Here is a 19615-nt window from a genome sequence, read left to right as displayed (position 1 = left end):
CTGTCTCCATGTGAATCCAAACTAGTGGGGGTTATGGAATTCATCTGCCTTGGAGATCTCCAAGCTGAAGATTTCCCAGGTTGTAAGATGTATTGGAACACTAATTTATAATATATTACAATTTACAACACTAATATAGAACACTAATTTACAAACAAACAAACAAAACCCCTAAAAACAAGACAAAAGAGACATACAATGAAATGATAGATTCATTGGCATAGATAGCAACCAGAGTGTCTTCCTGTATTGATAACTCTCTCTTCTACTAAGAGTGTTCTTTATGTCTGGCCTTGTGGTGCAGATAGTCCAGTCTTCAGAAAGGAAGCCAGGGACATTTTCATACATACATTCCAATGCTCAAATAAAACATACAAATAAATGAGTGTTACTATTCATTGCCGTTGTGTTTCAGTGGTAGTTAATTGTTCTTATTTTATGAAATAAAAAATCCCATGAGCAATACACAAAAGTTGGATGTGTTAGTGAACTATAAAGTGCAAACATTTTATTAATTGATCTTTTTTTTTGCCGCACTTTGTTCTTTTTGGATGAATCGTAATAAATAGAGTTTTCATCTAGTGCATTTTGATTTCCAACACACAATTTGAAAAGTTTGTAGTCTTTGGTGGTAAATGGAACTTCTAAGAAGAGTTGTTGGGTGATGAGATTGTAGGTTTGCATGATGTTCTTAATTTATGACCTAAGGGGATGCTTACTTACTTACCATCCCAGTTTGTTCTGTATTCATCAAGGAGAATGAAGAAACTGTCATGTGGGAAATATACCATTTCAGTTCCAGACACTCTGACATATTTTAAAGCTTAATAGATGGAGTTATTCAAATGCAAAACAACTACATTCAAGTCAGTACATGAAAGCATGTTGAAATTTTTCTTTTATCAAAATATGAGGTAAGGTCTGGCCAGATTCAAAACAATTATTTTTGGGGGGTAGATAACAAAAAATAATTTTCTGCACTTGTTGGTGTTAAAATAAGGTGCCTTATCAGTGTAATAGTTGAGGATGATATGCTCTAGTAGTATTTTGATGAATTACATGATTATAGTTAAAATGAACAATTTCATCATGCTTGAATTAATAATGGTACTATGTTTTGGCAAGTACTCTTGCAACACTCTCTAACTCATCACTTCGGAAGACAGACCTATATAGTCCATCCATTGTTTTAGAAAATAGGGGCTGATACACAGTTTCAAAAACAAGGGGCAAGAGAAACATGTCAGCTATGGAAAGTAACGCATGCCCAGATTTTCATAACATCTTTGCTTGATTTCATTACCTCTTACTGCTCATTTTAATCTCTTGCATAACTAACAGTAAGTCAGAAAATAAAGAGGCGTTTTTGAATGTTTTGTTGTTTACCAGATTTAATTGAAAATATTACACACCCCAGGGTACTCCTGAGACACAGAAATTGTATGTATGTTATTTTACATTTAGATTTAAGAGGATTAGAAAGGATAATATATAATCAATGCAACATTCATTTGGGTATCAATCAAGTAAAACACACACACAAAGCTGAGCATTACATAATTTCAGTCATAAAGAGTACAGATTGTGAATTGATTTAATATATTCATAACTAAGTTCTCTCCTTTAATGTAACTTGCAGTTTGTTTCACAAAATTATTCCGTTCATTTACTTTAAAACCTTACATGCCTGGATACATTTTCTTGAAAGATACATATAAAGGCAGTATTTTAAGGATTTATACTTATACTCTACATTATAGATGAGAGATAGTCATAATTAACTTTTTAGCATCCTTTTTTACATAGATATTTGAATGTAAAGCTGAATCAAAAAGATTATTTTTCCTGTTTAAAATAATGTGTAGATATTTTAATGAAGATTCCTGTAATGTAGGTACACAGTGAACATTTTAAACCACTCTACACTTAATCATTTATGTGTTTTTTGCACATTTTAAACTTATATGATATGCATGTTTTCATTTTTAAAGATTTAGATTGTGTATTCATTTTTTGATGCCTTTTTTAGCAATCTCAAAGTGCATTTGTATTTTGAAATATTCTCTCTATAATTGGGTGGTAGCAAAAGGGCGAAATCTCATACATCTCAGAATAGAGTATTTCAAAACTGGTGTTATTAAAGTTTCTGTTATTTTTTTTCATGATCTTTAATATGTGTGTTAATTTGAATTTGAATTATAGAGTAAAACTAAAAAGCCTTTATGTTTTATTTGTATCAAAGCCATTTATATATAAGGCTGTGTTTTTATCTCATCCTGAACAAAACTAGGCAGTGATTCTGGTCTCCATCCTTAGAAGGCTGTCCAGACATAGTGAAAAGATAGTGATCCTCATTTGGTTAATTTGATTACCTTACATAAATTGGATGCTCCACACCTTGGAGCTGTTATACCGTGTCTCAGAATGTATTTGACAATTGCTGGAGATATTCCTCCCAAATTTGAATGTAACTATTTTGAGGTTAAAGAAAAAGCATAGCAGTGCTGTATTTTCCTGTATCATCTGTTTCAATTAAGAGAAATCAGGTTTGTATTCCTAAAAGTTGTCTTGATCCACAAATATGAGCAAGGGTCAGCAACTAAATTCTGCTTTTCTATGAAAATCAACTTTGTGTAATTAGTGAGCTCAGAGAGCAAGTCATAAGTAAGATCAATGAGTGATGGAAACTTCTGTGGGTGTCTTGAGACCTTGATGGTAAAAGCAGCATATTCACATGTCTAACCAGAACATACCAGTCAGGCAGGGAGAAGTCATGTTTATATTAGTGCTTCACAGACCAGTTATGACTTCGTAAGTCCTTGGCAGCCTGCACAGTCAGATTTTTAAAAAAATCAATGTCTTTTGTTTGTTACTATGTTTGCTTTTTACATTCCATCACTAAAAATTAAATGTCTTTCACCAATTAATTCACATTTCCGTAGACTGTGTTTTGTTTTATAAACTTTTGATTGTCTTTAGTTGGCATTCCTGCAGCTTTGAACTACCAAAGTATATGTCCTTAAAATTCTGTGTGGAGACTTCCCCTTCTCAAAGTGACAAATTAGATTATAATTGAGAAACCTTCTCACTGAGGACACTGGAACTGGGTTTGAGGGGTGGATAGTTACTGGAAGGATCTGTCTGAAGGTATGAAAAAGCTAAAAGGGTGAAGTGTTTCAGCTTACCATCCAGGTGTAGATGAAAGTCCATAGAGTTGGGTTGCTTTTCCCCAGGGGACCTTGGCACATTCCCAAAGAGGTGACTGAAGACTGAGTAGTTCTTTCGATCCTATGGCCAGGAGCCACAGTTTAGAATAGCAGACTCACAATGATAATGACCCTGGTGTATCCTCTTACGTTTATTTATTTATTTTTGGCCTTTTTATAAAAATTGAAGTGTAGTCAATTACAATGTGTCAATCTCTGGTGTACAGCGTAATGTCCCAGTCATGCATATACATACATATATTTGTTTTATCTTTAAATTGAGACACAGGATGGCTCTACTCAGAAGTAAAGGTGAACTGGAAGTAAATCAGGCATCAGACTGACCTTAGCCCATTTACTAGTCATTTAAGTGGCCCAGAAAATTACTGCTCAAGTTGGATTAAGGTATTCTGGGTGTCAGTTTCCCCGAGGTGTCTAACCAGAGGAAAACAAGAGCCTAGACTTCAAATTATGTCTACAAGTAAGTTATCAAATACAGTGTAAAGCATCAAATCAAAGATATCCAAAGATAAAGAAACACACATGAGAACCAATACAAAAAAAAGAGAAAACCGAAAGAGCTGTAGGGGCTCTTGCGTTGGAGCTATCAAATGTGGACTTAAAAGCAGTGCTTACTATACTTAAAGCCACTTAGAAAATACAAGATTAACAATCCTAGAGAATTTTTTAAATGAAAAAAATTAGACAGAAGGTTTAAATAAATAGGAGTTCTAGAACCGTAAATTGTAAGAGATAGGATAAAGAAGTTTATGGATAGCTTAACAGCAGAGTAGATCTGAATAAAGGAAAACTAGAGATATCTGAAAGAGATCAGAAGGAAATGTCAAGTGGATTATGGAGAGACAAAAGGAAAATATAGAAAAAAGGGTAAGAAACAGAGAAGGCATAATCATTAGACCTAGCATACTTTTATCTGGAGTTCACATTTCAAGTGATGATAGCTGAGAATTTTCCAAAACGTATTAAAAATTCATTCATAGATTCAAAGGATTATGCTAAATCCTAAACAAGATCCTAACAGAAACTCATACTTAGATGATCATAGGAAGACTTTTGGAAACCACTGAAAGAAAACCAATGATAAAGAGCAAGTCTTAAAAGCATTCACAGGAAAAAAAAGAGGAGAGAGACTCCATAGGTGGAATAACAAAACCCGAATTATAGATGACTTCTAAGCAGAATAAAAATAAACAAGAGTAAACTATTTTTAATGTGATGAAGGAAATAATAGCTCAATTAAAATCATTAAGGTCACTAAAGATTTACATCTACAATAAAGATGAAATAAAGACTTTTTAGGAAAATAAAACTGAGAAAATAAGAAGAGTCAAATATTCAGTTTATTATTTCTTTCTTTCCTTATTAACCAAGATTTTAAAAGATAAATAGTATTAAAGAAATTATTATTTTGAGTCAAGCATAAGGCTATGGTGGATTTCTAACACATAGATATTTATCTTACGTGGATCCAGTTATTGTCACCAAATATATCTTAGAGTACGATAGAAAAACATATTTTAGAGCCAGATATCAAAAAAATCGATGTAAAAAATACATGTTTTGTTGGGTCCTAACTTACCCCACTCACAAAAATTAACTTGAAATGGTATAAGAACTTAAACATAAAACCTGAAATCATAAAACTCCTAGAAGAAAAAAAAAAAACATGTAGCAAGGATTTCTGGATATGGCACAAAAGCACAAGCAACAATAGCAAAAATTAACAAGTGGTAGTACATCAAGCTGAAAAGCTTCTACAAAACAAAATCATCAGCAAAATGAAAAGGCAACCTACAGAATAGGAGAAGATATCTATAAACCACACATCTGATAAGAGATTAATATCGAAAATATATAAGGAACTCATACAACTCAATAGCCCCCCCCCAAAAAAACTGATTAAAAAATGGAAAAAGGACATGAATAAACATTTTCCCAAAGAGGACATACAGATGACCAACAGGTACGTGAAAAGGTGCTCAAAATCACTAATCATCAGGGAAATGCAAATCAAACCTATGCTAAGAGATCACCTCACACCTACCAGGTAGCTATTATCAAAAGGGAACGAGGTAACAAGTGTTGGCAGGGATATGGAGAAAACGGAACCCATGTACACTGTTGATGGGAATGTAAATTGGCACAGATGCTATAGAGAACAGAATGGAGGTTCCTCAAAAATTAAAAATACGTCATATGATCTAGCAATCTCACTTCTGAGAATATATCCAGAGTAAATGAAATCAAAGAACTGTCTGCACCCCAGTGTTCATTGCAGCATATTCACAATAGCCAAGACATGGTAACAAACTACCTGTCTGTCAATGGATCTCACACACACACACACACACACGCACACACACACACACGAATATTATTTAGCCATAAAAAAGAAAGAAATCGTGGCATTGGTGACAACTTGGGATAGACCTTGAGGGCATTATTCTAAGTAGATTAAACAAGACGCAGAATGACAAATACAGTATGACTTTGTTTATATGTGAAGTCTAAAAAAGCTGAATTCATAGAAGTAAAGTAGATTGGTGCTTGCCAGAGGCTGGTTGCATAGGGGGCCTGGGGGGTGGGAATGAGGAAATGTTGGTCAAAGTGTACGAACTTAGTTAAAAGAGGGATTAATTCCTGGCATCTAATGTACAGCTTAGTGACTGTAGTTTGCAATACTGTATTGTATACTTGAAAGCTGCTATGGAAGTAGATTTTTGATGTTTGCACTGTAACAACAATAACAACAAAATGGTAATTATGTGAGGTGAAGAGTATGCTAACTAACCATATTGTGGTGAACATTTTACAGTGTACAAGGATAGAAACCATCATATTGTACACCTTAAACTTACACAGTGTTATATGTCAGTTACGTTTTAATAAGGCTGGAAAAATTACTTTCTAATAAAAATATTACATGTATTTGTTTTTCAGCTGAAATTTGAAGGATGAGATTAGCTAAGTGGATGACATAAAATAGAACTTTAATATTGGCACAGTAGGTGATGGCATCAGTATGTTGGAATTACAAGTCCTGTCCTGGCATGTTCTTATATTATCTACTATAAAAAGGGGAGCCTCAATCCTCCACAGAATCTGTTATTACTTATGAATCCCCACTGTCAGCTAGACAATAGACATGAGAGAGCAAAGATGATTATGATATGTCTTTCTCCTCCCGAGAGTTTTCTATGTAGTGGGAGTGGAGTTGGCTGGGTAGTCATGCGTGAATAAGATGTAGAAGTGAACTACTTTGGGTGGAGTAAATGCTGAATGTGGACTGAGAATGGAAGTCTAAAGCTTTCAGTGGGAATCCTGTTGTTGGGCATGGGTTTTTTTGAGGCGCTGCCCCTTATTTTTAAATATTTCCCATCTGGTCAGCATGCAAAAACTAGTGTATAAGTCTATGTCCTCTCTGAAACTTTGGACCCATTTATCATCTTTAGAACCTTGGAGCATTTAGAGGATATTCTTGATGAAATCTTACCTCCTTCTGGAAGACTCCCTTGAACCCACATCTCAGAACTTCAGTGATGTACTTTCAAAGAACTTGATACATTTAATTGTTTATCCTTCCACCATTCTTTGTACTATAATAGTCATATATTTTATATCCTAAAGAATATTGTTTTATGCCAGTTATAAATTTATTATCTCTCAGCTCCAAATCTATCCTGCAATGCCCTGCTTGGTGACACTGGAGATGGCCCCTGAAAACATTTCTCCTTTGCCAGTTGGCTCAAAATTAGGCTTAGCAGTAAAGAGGTTGAAACACACTGCAGCACAGAGCAAAGGACTGGACTTATCTTCCTAATTCTGCTGAACTATTCTTTTTGCTTCCCATGGCAATGCTTCCAGCATATGGGATAATGTCCAGTGGTTTTCAAGCTTCGTGGTTCCTCCAGAAATCAGATGACTTCCTGCTCATCAATCCCAGCCCATTGCATATGGGCTAACTCTTTTCCACAACACCCAGTGAACTATTTTACCTTCCAGCAGGACATAGTATTTCCCTCTTCAACAAGGTCTGAATCTCAGCTTGGTGGTGCTGGTCTGCAAGCAGGGGTCTTCCAAGTGTATTTCTTCCTTGCATAGTCTTCCTCACCCTTCAAGGTAGAGGATTCCCCATTTGCTAGTCCTATGTTGTTTAAAGTTCTCTTAACCCTTTTTAGTAGTTAACCATCTCGTGCTAATTACTAATTCTTTATATTAATATAAGTTAATTTATATTCGGATTATTCCTGTTCAAATGATTGTGTTTTCTGTTTCCTGACAGAACCGTAAACAGTTAACATTCATTTATATTTACTTATATATTTATCACTTCTTGTCATTTCTTTCCAAACTAAAGCTTTGAGCTTCCAACTGACAGCATGCTTTCTCATTGTGACGAAATCTGTTTAGTATCTCATGGAGGGCAAGTGTGAAGGGTGTAGTCTGTTGTTTTTGTTTTTGTTTTGTTTTTGTTTTTCCATATGTTTATCTAGTTTTTCAGAGACTTTTTTTAAAAAAGATTTTTCTCTTTTTATTGCCTTGGCCCTTTGATAAAAACCAATAGATTTTCTGGACTGATTCGTTTAGAGAAAGTTGACATCTTAACAGTATCAAGCCTACCAATTTACGAATGTATATCTACTCTTAAGATTTGGTTAGGTGTTGCCTTATCTAGATGAAAATCCCAAACCCTTATATCTGGTCGCCTTAGGTGATCTTTGTTTGTACCTCTCATGTGTGGAAATATATTTATACAACTTATTGAATTATGCAAGTCATTTATACTTACTCTTGGGTCCTATGTTATTTATATCTGTAGCTTTCATTCCTAGAAGAAAGAAGCTGGCCCCCAAAAGGCATTATTTATATAATTATTGGGAATAAATTATTTTGTTAAGATGATGTTTTTGAAGTAGACAGACTTGGTTTCTATAATCTTGGCTCAAACAAAAATAGACTTCTTTAATAATGACATCAATTCATCTGTAATGCTGGCTTAGGAGGAATTTTTAATTATCCATCTATTTTTTTAAACACTAAGAGGCAGGCATTATTCTTCAGGCTGAAAACATAAAGATAACTAAAGTATGAATTATAATCTCACAAACATGGGACTGGTATGATTACTGACTTTGTTGAAACAATGTTCTTTCATATCTCTAAACATTGAGTTGCAAGATTTATTACTCTGAATAAATTTGCCTCCATTTTTCATTCATTTCCTTGAATCTTGTAAATCAGTTATAACTATTATTGTGGAGGTATATATATGTATGTGTGTGAATATATATCATGTATTCATTAAGTACCTCCTGTCATCTTTTTCACTCTTTCTGGATTTTTAGGATATGCAGCTTAACTCTTCCACATCTATCCTCACTATTTTATTAACACACTCCCTTTCTGATCCTTCTGAAGGAGCTTCATGCTATGTTCAATTTCACTGACTAGTTCTTCAGTTGTATCTATTTGAACCATATATTGAGTTGTCTAATTTAACTGTGATATTTTCACACCCACAATCCCTACTCACTATAGTTGTTATATTTTATTATTTTTTATTCCTGTTTCAGGGTTACAGTATCTACCTTTGCTATTTGACAACACTTAAATGCTTATTTTTTTGTTTTTTGAGGTTTTTTTTTTTATTACCATCAGTTACAATGTGTCAGTTTCTGGTGTACAGCCCAATGTCCCAGTCATGTGTATACATACATATATTTGTTTTTATATATAGTGGCTACATTTGCAAATCTCAAATTTTATTCTTTTTTATGAGTGAGTAATATTCCGTCATATAGATATACCACAGCTTCTTTAGCCAGTCATTTATTGATGGATATTTAGGTTGCTTCCATGTCTTGGCTACTGTATATAATGCAACTATGAACATCTGAGTTCCATGTGTCTTTTCAAATTAGAGTTCCCTCTGGATATATGCCCCAGAAGTGGGATTGCTTGATCATACGGTAAGTCTGTTTTTAGTTTTCTGAGGAATATTCATGCTGTTTTCCATAATGGCTGAACCAAACTACATTCCCACCAGCTGTGTAGGAGGGTTTCCTTTTCTCCACAGCCTCTCCAGCGTTTATTGCTTGTGGGCTTTTTAATGATGGTCATTCTGACTGGTGTGAAGCAATACCTCATTGTAGTTTTCATTGGTGATATTGAGCATTTTTCATGTGCCTCTTGGCCATTTGTATGTCTTCATTGGAAAATTGCTTGTTTAGGTCTTCTGGGCATTTTTGGATTGGGTTTTTTTTTGTTGTTGTGTTATCAAGTTGTATGAGCTGCTTATATATTCTGGAAATGAAACCTTTGTCAGTGGCATCATTTGCAAATATTTTCTCTCATTCCATAGGTTGTTTTTTGCTTATGGATTCTTTTGCTGTGCAAAAGCTTGTAAGTTTAATTAGGTCTCATTTTGTTTTTTTGCTTTTATTTCTATTGCCTGGGTAGACTACCCTAGAAGAATATTGCTAAGATTTATGTCAGAGAATGTTTTGCCTACGTTTTCTTCTAGGTTTATCATGTCTTGTCTTATATTCAAGTCATTAAGCCATTTTGAGTTTGTTTTTGTATATGGTGTGAGAGAATGTTGTAACTTCGATTTACAAGCTGCTATCCAGTTTTTCCAACACCACTTGCTGAAGAGACTGTCTTTTCTCCATTGGATATTCTTGCCTCTTTTGTCAAAAATTAATTGACCATAGGTCTGTGGATTTATTTCTGGGCTCTCTGTTCTGTTCCATGAGCAATATGTCTGTTTTTATGCCAGTACCATGCTGTTTTGATTACTGTAGTTCTGTAGTATTGTCTGAAGTCTGGGAGAGTTATTCCTCCAGCTTTGTACTTTTTCTTCAATATTGCTTTTGCAAATTCTGGGTCTTTTGTGATTCCAAATACATTTTAGGGTTATTTGTTCTAGTTCTGTGAAAAATGTCATGGATAATTTGATAGGGATCACATTAAATCTGTAGATTGCCATAGGCAGTATGACCATTTTAACAATATTGATTCTTCCAGTCCAAGAGCATGGAATATCTTTCCATTTCTTGAAGTCATCTTTAATTTCATTAATTAATATTTTGTGGTTCTCCATGTATAAGTCTTTCACCTCCTTGGTCAGATTTATTCCTAAGTGTTTTATTGTTTTGGATGGGATTTTAAAAGAGATTGTTTCTTTATTTTCTTCTGCTACTAATTCATTGTTAGTGTAAAGAAATGCAACTGATTTCTATATGTTAATCTTGTATCCTGCTACCTTGACAAATTCTTTTATCAGGCTTAGTAATTTTTGTGTGGAGCTTTTGGGGTTTTCTATATATAGTATCATGTTATCCAAATATAGTGAAAATTTTCCCTCTTCTCTGCCTGTTTGGATTCCTTTTTTTTTTTTTTTTCTTTTTTTCTTGCCTGATTTCTGTGGCTAGGACTTCCAAGTATGTTGAATAGGAGTGCTGAGAGTGGGAATCCTTGTCTTATTCCAGATTTTAGTGGGAAGGCTTTCAGTTTTTTCACCATTGAGTATTATGCTGGCTGTGGGTTTGTCATAAATAGCTTTTATTATGTTGAGATATGTTCCCTCTATACCCACTTCGATTAGAGTTTTTAATCATAAATGATTGTTAAATTTTATCAGCTTCAACCTAAATATTTGGAGTTTGTTGTCTTTCCCTTACATTTGTTGAGCTCTCAAGATGTGTTTTTACTTATAAGTGTACAATGCCTTTGGGGATTAGTCACCTTTACTCGTTGTATGCTCGGGGATGGGGCAAAAATCAGTGTTTTAACTTTGTCCCTCTTGGTGATTTTAAGAGGACATGCCAAAGAAATTCCCTTGGTATAATTTGTATATTTACCCAAATACTGTTATTTTTTAAAAGATATCTTTCCCCCTCTTCCCTAGCCAGCACTGTGTCTGTTTTCTTTCCCTTACTTTTTAAAAATTAAATTGATATTATCTCGACTGTTTCTACTACAGGTTCTTCTGCCTTTTATTCTCTCTACCTCTACTTCTACCTCCCTGTCACTCCACCACCCATACACAGCACTGTCTATCTTCTTTTGTTTTAACTGATCCACCAACCTCTCTATGACTTTTGACTTATGACTGACTGACTTTGGCTGGAAGACATCTTCATGGTTGGGTTATATAGAAGGAGCCAGAAGACCATATTATCACCCATATTTTCAGGAACTAGAACTTGGAATGGTCCCTTGAAGGCCAAATATAGAGAAATAGAAATTAACTCCTTACAGTGTTCTCACCACTGTAGAATCTCAGAAGTTAAATAGCATGCCAAAATTAAATGAGAAGCTTTTTCCTCAGAGCCCTTGGAGGACAGATAATGGAATATATCCTTTTACTTGTAATTCTCTGTATCAAGATTTAGTTCAGAGTAGGGGGTATCTATAAATGTTAAGTCACCTGCAAATGCATTTTCTTATAATTTGTTACTACATTTGAAAGATCTTATGACTGAATTGATTGGAGTAACTAGGAAAAACAAAAGAAAAAATAATACGCTTTTCGAGAGTAATTCCAGAATATTTCTTCATTGAAAATGTGTTGATATACAGTCAGTGTGTGACTCTCTACAGTATACATCCTTCTTTGATAAACACAGCATACAACCAAGACTTCAGTATATCCCTCCACACATACAAAAAATGTTTTGATGTTTTTTTAAATACTGATTTTTGTACTTATTAACCTGATATGATTCTATAAGTTTTTGAAAGTTAATATCAAACAAATAAGTAAGAAATAAGAGATGTGAGGATTTCTGTAAACTCGGTTGACAGTTTCAAAACCAAATACAATTGGAGAGTGATTTTATTTTCTCCAGTTCTGTATGGTTAAAAAAAGGAGGGGTGATTTAATGAGAAGAGATGGCATTCACCCATCCATTTAAAATCAGTGCTGTATTTCCAAGGACTAAAAGAGTTACAGTTGCACTGTTCATTACTTTGGAAGTGTCACATTTCCTCGTATGACAAGATGTATTATGGATGGGGGGTTTTACAGATGTGGAGAAATCTCTTTCCAAGTTTTTATTTGATTTTCTCCCCTTCTGCCTCTTTGTACTTTAGCGGCCAACCTTGGGATAATGGGATCACTTTATGCCTTCTACATCAGGCTCTGGATGAGTGCACAGAGACCAGTGGTGAGAGAAATAAGATGGCTGTAAAAATGCAAACATTAGAAGTTAAAAAAGGTGCACCCAATAACTTGCCCTTAAATTTAAAGGGAACTAAATGAGGAACTTCTGGACAATTTATCTTGCTGTTTACTGATAACAAGTCACTTTGTTTTTATGTGCTCAGTCTAGTATTCCATAATTTATTTGAAAGAAGATGAGAAATAATGTAGATAAATGATGAAGTGTCAGGGTCTGACGCTCTTAAATGAAGCTATTATGGTCAAAGAGAAAACGTAAAACCTGCGGCTCATTATGAGAGTGTTCTACTTGTCAGTTAAGTGAAAAGGCCTGGAATGATTTCCAGTTTATTTGTCATTGCAGTTATTAAAGCTGTCTTTTTGGTGCCATGAAAATGAATTGAAGACTTTATTCGAAGTAAATTTGTACTAAAGCTTTCAGATGTATCTTATGTGAGCTCAGTGAGGCAGGGAAGCAGCTTAAAAGCTGAAATATTACAAAGAGACAGCTACCAAACAGAACATACCAGAATATAGAAGTGCCAATACATAAAGTGTTTTCTTGACTAGGGAACAAACTTTTTGACTGACATCATGGATAAGACTGATAAGATTGGTAATAGGATATAGCAGTTGCTAATTGTTGGCAGATATTTCATTCCAGTAAGGAACAAACTGCCTACATATTTGAATAACAGTTCCACCAGAGTGTCTTTCCTCAGACTGATTTCTAAGAAGAGTGAAAGGATGCATCGTTTTAGAATAAGATGTAAACATGTAATGAGAATTAACAGAACAGATACATCATAGAAAAAGAAAAGATTTAATCCTTTTTGAATAATAACTACTAAGCTCTAATTGGAAGCATTTATAAAGTTTAGAAGGTAAAAAGTTCAGGAAACCTGTGTTGCATAATCTGTTTCCTTATTGAATTACTGGACTGCAAAAGACTGCATCTTACTACAAGGAATGAATATATTATTGGCATTTTTATTTCACATGTCTGTCCTTAAAATACTTTACATCCTTGCTGAGGTATGAGAATAACGTACATTTTAGCTTATGTTAGAAGGAGATCAAATCAAATTTTTGATATGGTTGAGATGCAATTTTTATATGAAATTAAGTGCAATTAAAGGATGGCATAGGGATTCAGAGGCATCTAATTCAGCCTGTGTTTATAGTTAAGGAAGACTTCCCAATGGGAGAGATTTCTAACCTTGAACAGTAAAGAGACAGAAAAGTTAACCTAGTGGGACTAGGCCAAGAGTATCCTACCTTCATGGTTATATGACCGCCAGCAACACAGCTGAAAAAGTTAATTCTTTTATGTTTTCTTATTTTATGATTGAGAGGGAAGACTTTGATGTTTCCTTGTATGATTCTGGCAGTTAAAAACACTTTTTTGTATAGTTTAGCTATGCCTTTTCATAATTTAAAGATGGCAATTGATAGTATAGATAAAGGGAGAGCAAAAGACCCTTTCTGTACATTGGCTTCAACCCCATCACTTGGTAAGTAGAATCATTAAACGAATGTTTTATTTCAAGCCTGAGAATTCGTCCAGCCATGTCTTTGTCTTTTTATTTTGGATATTACAAATGTTTTGACACATCTTCAGGGTCAGTCTAAAAACAAAATGGATTCTGCATCCCCCTCAGAGGTAATCTTTCAGTGTTTCTGTCAGATTTTATAGCCATTTTCAGTGATACTGTCAAAGTAAAAGGTCTGTCAGGCTCCTTACTATATATGCCTTATTTTCAGGCATTTAATGTGCAAAAAAAAAAAAAAATCCTTCATTTGAAATAAAAACTCAATGTTATACTTGATGTATTTTAAATATTTCTGTAACTTTTATGTGCTCATAACTACAAGTCTCATTGGTTTAAAAGTAAATGCGTTACAAGCTCATAGCTGTGATGTGACAGTGGAGAAAGCTACATCTTGCTAATTGCCAGTTAAAGGTGTGGAGTTCACATTAGATTCAGACTGATTCAGATGAAGACTGTGTTTATACTCCCAAGAAAACTTGAAAGCAAAGAAAATGGTTGAAGTCTGTTGGATAAGAAGTTTTGGCAGGGTGGGGGGAATTTTGGTGATTCATGTATTACTGTTAGTGCTTACAGATCTGCTTTCTGTGTGTAGATACTTGCCATAAGGTCCTTTTATTTTTAAGCATACTCCAGTTTTTATTTCAAGTTAGTTAACTCACTTTGGCTGGTCAGTCAAATACATTTTATCCCATTTTACTTATTTAATATACAGATGTCAAACACTAAATTAGTTCAATTACAAATATAGCTTCTTTTTATTGAGCTCATGGAATAGAGGAAACAGGATTATAAAATAAGATATGTAGTATATGAAATTAAGTGCAATTAAAGGATGGCATAGGGATTCAGAGGCATCTAATTCAGCCTGTGTTTATAGTTAAGGAAGACTTCCCAATGGGAGAGATTTCTAACCTTGAACAGTAAAGAGACAGAAAAGTTAACCTAGTGGGACTAGGCCAAGAGTATCCTACCTTCATGGTTATATGACCGCCAGCAACACAGCTGGCTAATTCCTCTGCTGCCATGACACTAGGCTAAATTTCTTTGGGTAAAAACCATTGTGCTTTATCTTTCCTGAGAAATACCTAGAGTTAAAGTGGGACTCTAGCCAAATTAACCATAGGGAGTACAAAATCTGTTAAGTTAATCAGTGGGAGCTAAACCTGGATTCCATTACTATAAATTTCCATAGATTAAAATCATATCCTTCTACCTTATGTCTATAAATATATATTCACAGTGGCCACATAGAGAATTAATCAACATGTGTTTGTTAAATATTAACAATGGAAAATAAGGAAGAAATTTGGGGATATGCATAATATTTTCCTACATAAGTTTATAATCAACAAACTTAGAAATAAAAGGAAATATTTTTTAAATGTTCCAGTTGCTTTTCTTGAATTTCCAGTTCTCCATTTTTCTCTAAAATCGTGAAAACTAATTTTAAAATTAAACTACAAATCATTTGGTATTATAGTCCCTATTAAGGATTCAGTTTCTAGATTAGACTGTTTATTATAACATGCCAATGTAAGATATTAATTAATGAATACATGTTTATTGGTTTTGTTTAAGCATTATTTTCAGAAGGCTAAATTTATTTATGCCTTTGAGGCAAATATCAAATGAACATTTGCCAAAGATTCTATTTGACCCATTAATTAGTAAGTGAATTAGTCAAAGTCAAATCGGTTCAAAGAACATTTGATGAGGTAGATATAGAGTTAATTATAAAAGAAATATTAAGGTAAAATTCTTGGGTTAGAGATAATACTAGATAATATCTTACAGGGCAGTAAATTATAACTTTTGGGGTTATTTCGTTCATTGGACGGAAATTATTTACAGCTCTACCTGACAAAAATCTACAAGTTAACCTCTATTCCTGCAGAGTTGTAAAACTGACAAATAAATATAAAACCAAGTAATAAGAGAATATTTGGTAATCAGTTGCCTATTTCTGAACTTTAGGTAATTATCCTGATATTTATATGTAAGCATTATGGTCTTTTCCTTCAAAAATATTTCTCTAAATTCAAGTCATTACACTGGCATATCAGTGTGGCTTGATTGGACTGGTAAGGCATTTCCATAATGTACCAAAGTAGACAGTGTTGGCTTTTGTATTAGATCACCTACTTAGCAGTTATTGGTTTGGTCAACATCTTATTTGGAAATTAAACTTTTTTTCTAATTCATTCTCTAAAAATGCCCTGATAAATATAATTATATTAATTAATTAGAACGGAAGTTAAAACGTAAATCTTAGTGATGCTTATCTTAAAGAAACGAATGAATAAGGAACAAGGAATCCCCTTGTAACAAGAGCACACATAAAAAGTTTCTTAAAGTTACCGCATGCTTGTTGTGGACTGAACTGTGTCCCCACAAAATTCCTATGTTAAAGCCTTAACCCCCAATGTGACTATTTATTTTGAAATAGGGTCTTCAATGAGATAATTAAGGCTAAATGAATTCGTAAGTGTGAGACCCTAATTTGACAGAACTAGTGTCCTTTTAGGGGGAGGAGGTGACATCAAGGATGCGTGTGCGTAAAGGAAGGAGCATGTGTGGACATGGTGAGAATGTGGCCGTCTTCAAGCCAAGGAGAGAGGCTTCAAGAGAAGCCAACTCTGCTATCACCTTGACCTTAAATTCTCAGCCACTAAAACTGTGAGAAAGTAAATTTTGTTTAAGCTACCCACTCTGTAGTGTTTTATTATGGCAGCTCTAGCAGACTAATAGAATGCTTTTTTTTTTTCCTCACTAGAATACTTACGTGGTATTAAATATAACCTATTTTCTATGAGAACTGAAGCTGGTCGTTTACAGTTTATGTAAATTCAAATCCAACTGGTCATAACCACTTCATTGCTGGGAGGGCAGATAGAAGAAATTTTAAAACAAACCAAATAAAACTATGTAATAAAGTATTATCAAAATATTTCCTGTAAAATGTCTTAAAAAGCTCTCAGCTTGTTCCTTTTCTATTATCAGTATGTCTCTTCTATTTTTCTTAAACCAGTTCATCCCCTTTTCTCACTTCTCATTGTGCATTTTCTCCATTCCTTGAGCTGAAGAAAGGATATATTTCTTGTTTATTTCCATTACTTCTCAGAGAAAATACCACAAGTTTCAAAGCGTCTGACTCCACTCGACAGCTGGTCCTGTTTTCTTAATCCCAGCTTGCGTTGCTTCTGGCTAGTTCTACTCACAAGAAGGTGTTGAATAAAAAGGACAATTTGAATCACAGTCTTGTCTCACTAAGGCTTTGTTCAGCGATATCTGTTTGCATTTCTATAATAAGCTTTAGAAATAGACTAAGTGTGACAAGCATTCAACCATCTCTAGGTTCAAATACTGTTGAGAAAGCCAGATCTTGGCTTTTGGTTAGTGATATTTTATTTTTTCTTGGAGGACGGTGGACCAATGGAGAGGCAAAAAGGATAAGTAAATATGAGCAAAAAGTCCATTCATTTTATCCTGTAGTACTCTAAGGAACAAAAAAATTTATTAAAAATAAGTGATTGAATTCTTAATATTTCTGGCATGCTACACAGTAACTGAAGACCCTGTTGCTTCCCCTTGTCTTTTACTTTCCTTACCTATATTCTTCCTTATTCCCCTATCTAATTTTCCATGCACTGTATTTTGTAAATAAATAAATAAATAAATAAATAAATAATAAATAAATAAATAATCACTTAGTTTCCTTCCACTCATTGACGGTCTGCAATTTCAGGCCTCTTCCGGCAGCTTTTCCATGATGATAACATAAAGTCTGATTGTGAAAACGTCTTACGGAAGCAGTGTGAAAGTCTTTTTTGTAGCCCAGGGATGGAGAGTCAGCCGTGACCCTAAGTTAATGCTTGTTAAATGAAATAAAACATGAGCCCATGTTTTTTCACTTGGTTTGTTTCTTTGAGCCTCACCTTCACTTTCTGAATCATCAAAAGCAAACCACATGTGAATTAAATTATTTATTTCAGTTGATGAGAGTGGCAGATTATTTGGTGTGTTTGTTAATTTTACCCATTCAAAAGAAAAGACATTCACTCTTAATTATACTGATCTTACTGAGGCAGTTTGCATGGCCCCTTATGTTAGATGCATGTACTGAGCCTAGGGGATTTTAAATGACTTTTGTAAGATCACCCAAGAACCACTGGAAGAGTCTTGCTCCCAGAACAATGATTTGTCCATTTTGCCACATGGTTATAGAAAATCTATACTTGATCTTAAGTATATTTCTCTAAATAAGGGGTAAAGTGTTCAGACGTGGTGAATTATTAGGCTGCTGCAGTTACTCCAGTGTGCTATTATTTAGGGCTTATGAATAGGAAATGTGAAGTAATCTCCAAAGGAATTTTATTCTAATGTTCTTTCAAAGAATGAAAGCTTTTCTTTGAAAGGAGTTAGGATGACAAAAACCTAGGATTATTGGAAACCTGGTAGCAGATCTTTTCTTGGCAAGATTAGTGTGAGTTATTACTGGTAAGTGGTAAACAGGGTTCATTCATTTTCCTTTTGTAAGTTGAACTTCGGAGGAACAGTCGCCAAAGGCATTGTGTTAGATCATTTAGTCACAATGCATCGTATTGAAGAAATACGGCACTTTTTAGCCTTTCCATCTAGTATCCTGAAACTAATCTCTCTACCTGGACTGAACCTTAGCTACTTTGATTGTTAAAGTTCTAATATAGCCACATGTTGGTGGAGAATTTTAAAGCTTTTTTTATTTTTCATCATTTCATTAGACTATTTTCCAAGAAACTCCTAGGCATTAAAATGCTGCTTCTATTCATAACATTAGAATTTGTAATATACTATACGATTTATACATAGCCACATCGAACATTTTCTTCCATGGAGTGATAACCTTAGTGACTGTGTGTGAAACCTGTCTTTTTATTTCCAAATACCAGTTTCAATAACTTGATTTAAGAAACCAAAACGGTAAAGATTCAAAAAATAGACTCAGAAATCAATGGTTTCTTCTCTTTCTGGCTTCCTTATGAGTAAAGAACATTCCTACTGTATGGATTCTATGTGCTTCTCATAGAAAGAAAGTCTCCCACATGACGGATTCTCCTTCAAAGTACCTTCATTGTCCAAATCTCAAAGGTATCATTTGACTTCCTAGTGATTGTGATACTTTTTTTTCCTATTCACAAATGGGATAATGGAGTCTTTATTTTTTCAGATATCATTTATGGAGGTATAGATAATAAATCTTATGGGACATTGACTTTGCTTAATCAAAATATATTTCATAATATATCATAGAAAATGCAGTGAAGAATTTAAGGATGATAAAATCACTTCCTAAAGACAGCTTTATTTTGATGTTGGTGTGAGAATTCTAGCTATGAGAAGAAAACTTGTATGCCTATCCTGAGGTAAAGGTGAGCAGAAAAGTGAATCAGGTGTGAACGGGATTCTTCCAGTATATTTTAATCAGCTGAATATTTTAACTAAATGCATGTAATAAAACTTGATGCAACTCATATTTAAAGATGTTTTCCATCTTTTATTGACATGAATTCTAGCGTATTTCTATATAGAGTAAAGTGGGCATTTTTATTCACTTAAGGAAAAGAATTTGATAAGAAATTAATATTTTTTTCTCTTAAAATCGGTTGTAAAGATCATGTTGCTTATTTTGAAGC

This window comes from Camelus ferus, chromosome 5 (genome assembly GCF_009834535.1).
Source record: "Camelus ferus isolate YT-003-E chromosome 5, BCGSAC_Cfer_1.0, whole genome shotgun sequence".
In the NCBI taxonomy this organism is placed as follows: domain Eukaryota; kingdom Metazoa; phylum Chordata; class Mammalia; order Artiodactyla; family Camelidae; genus Camelus; species Camelus ferus.
Note: the sequence above shows the minus strand (reverse complement) of the source record.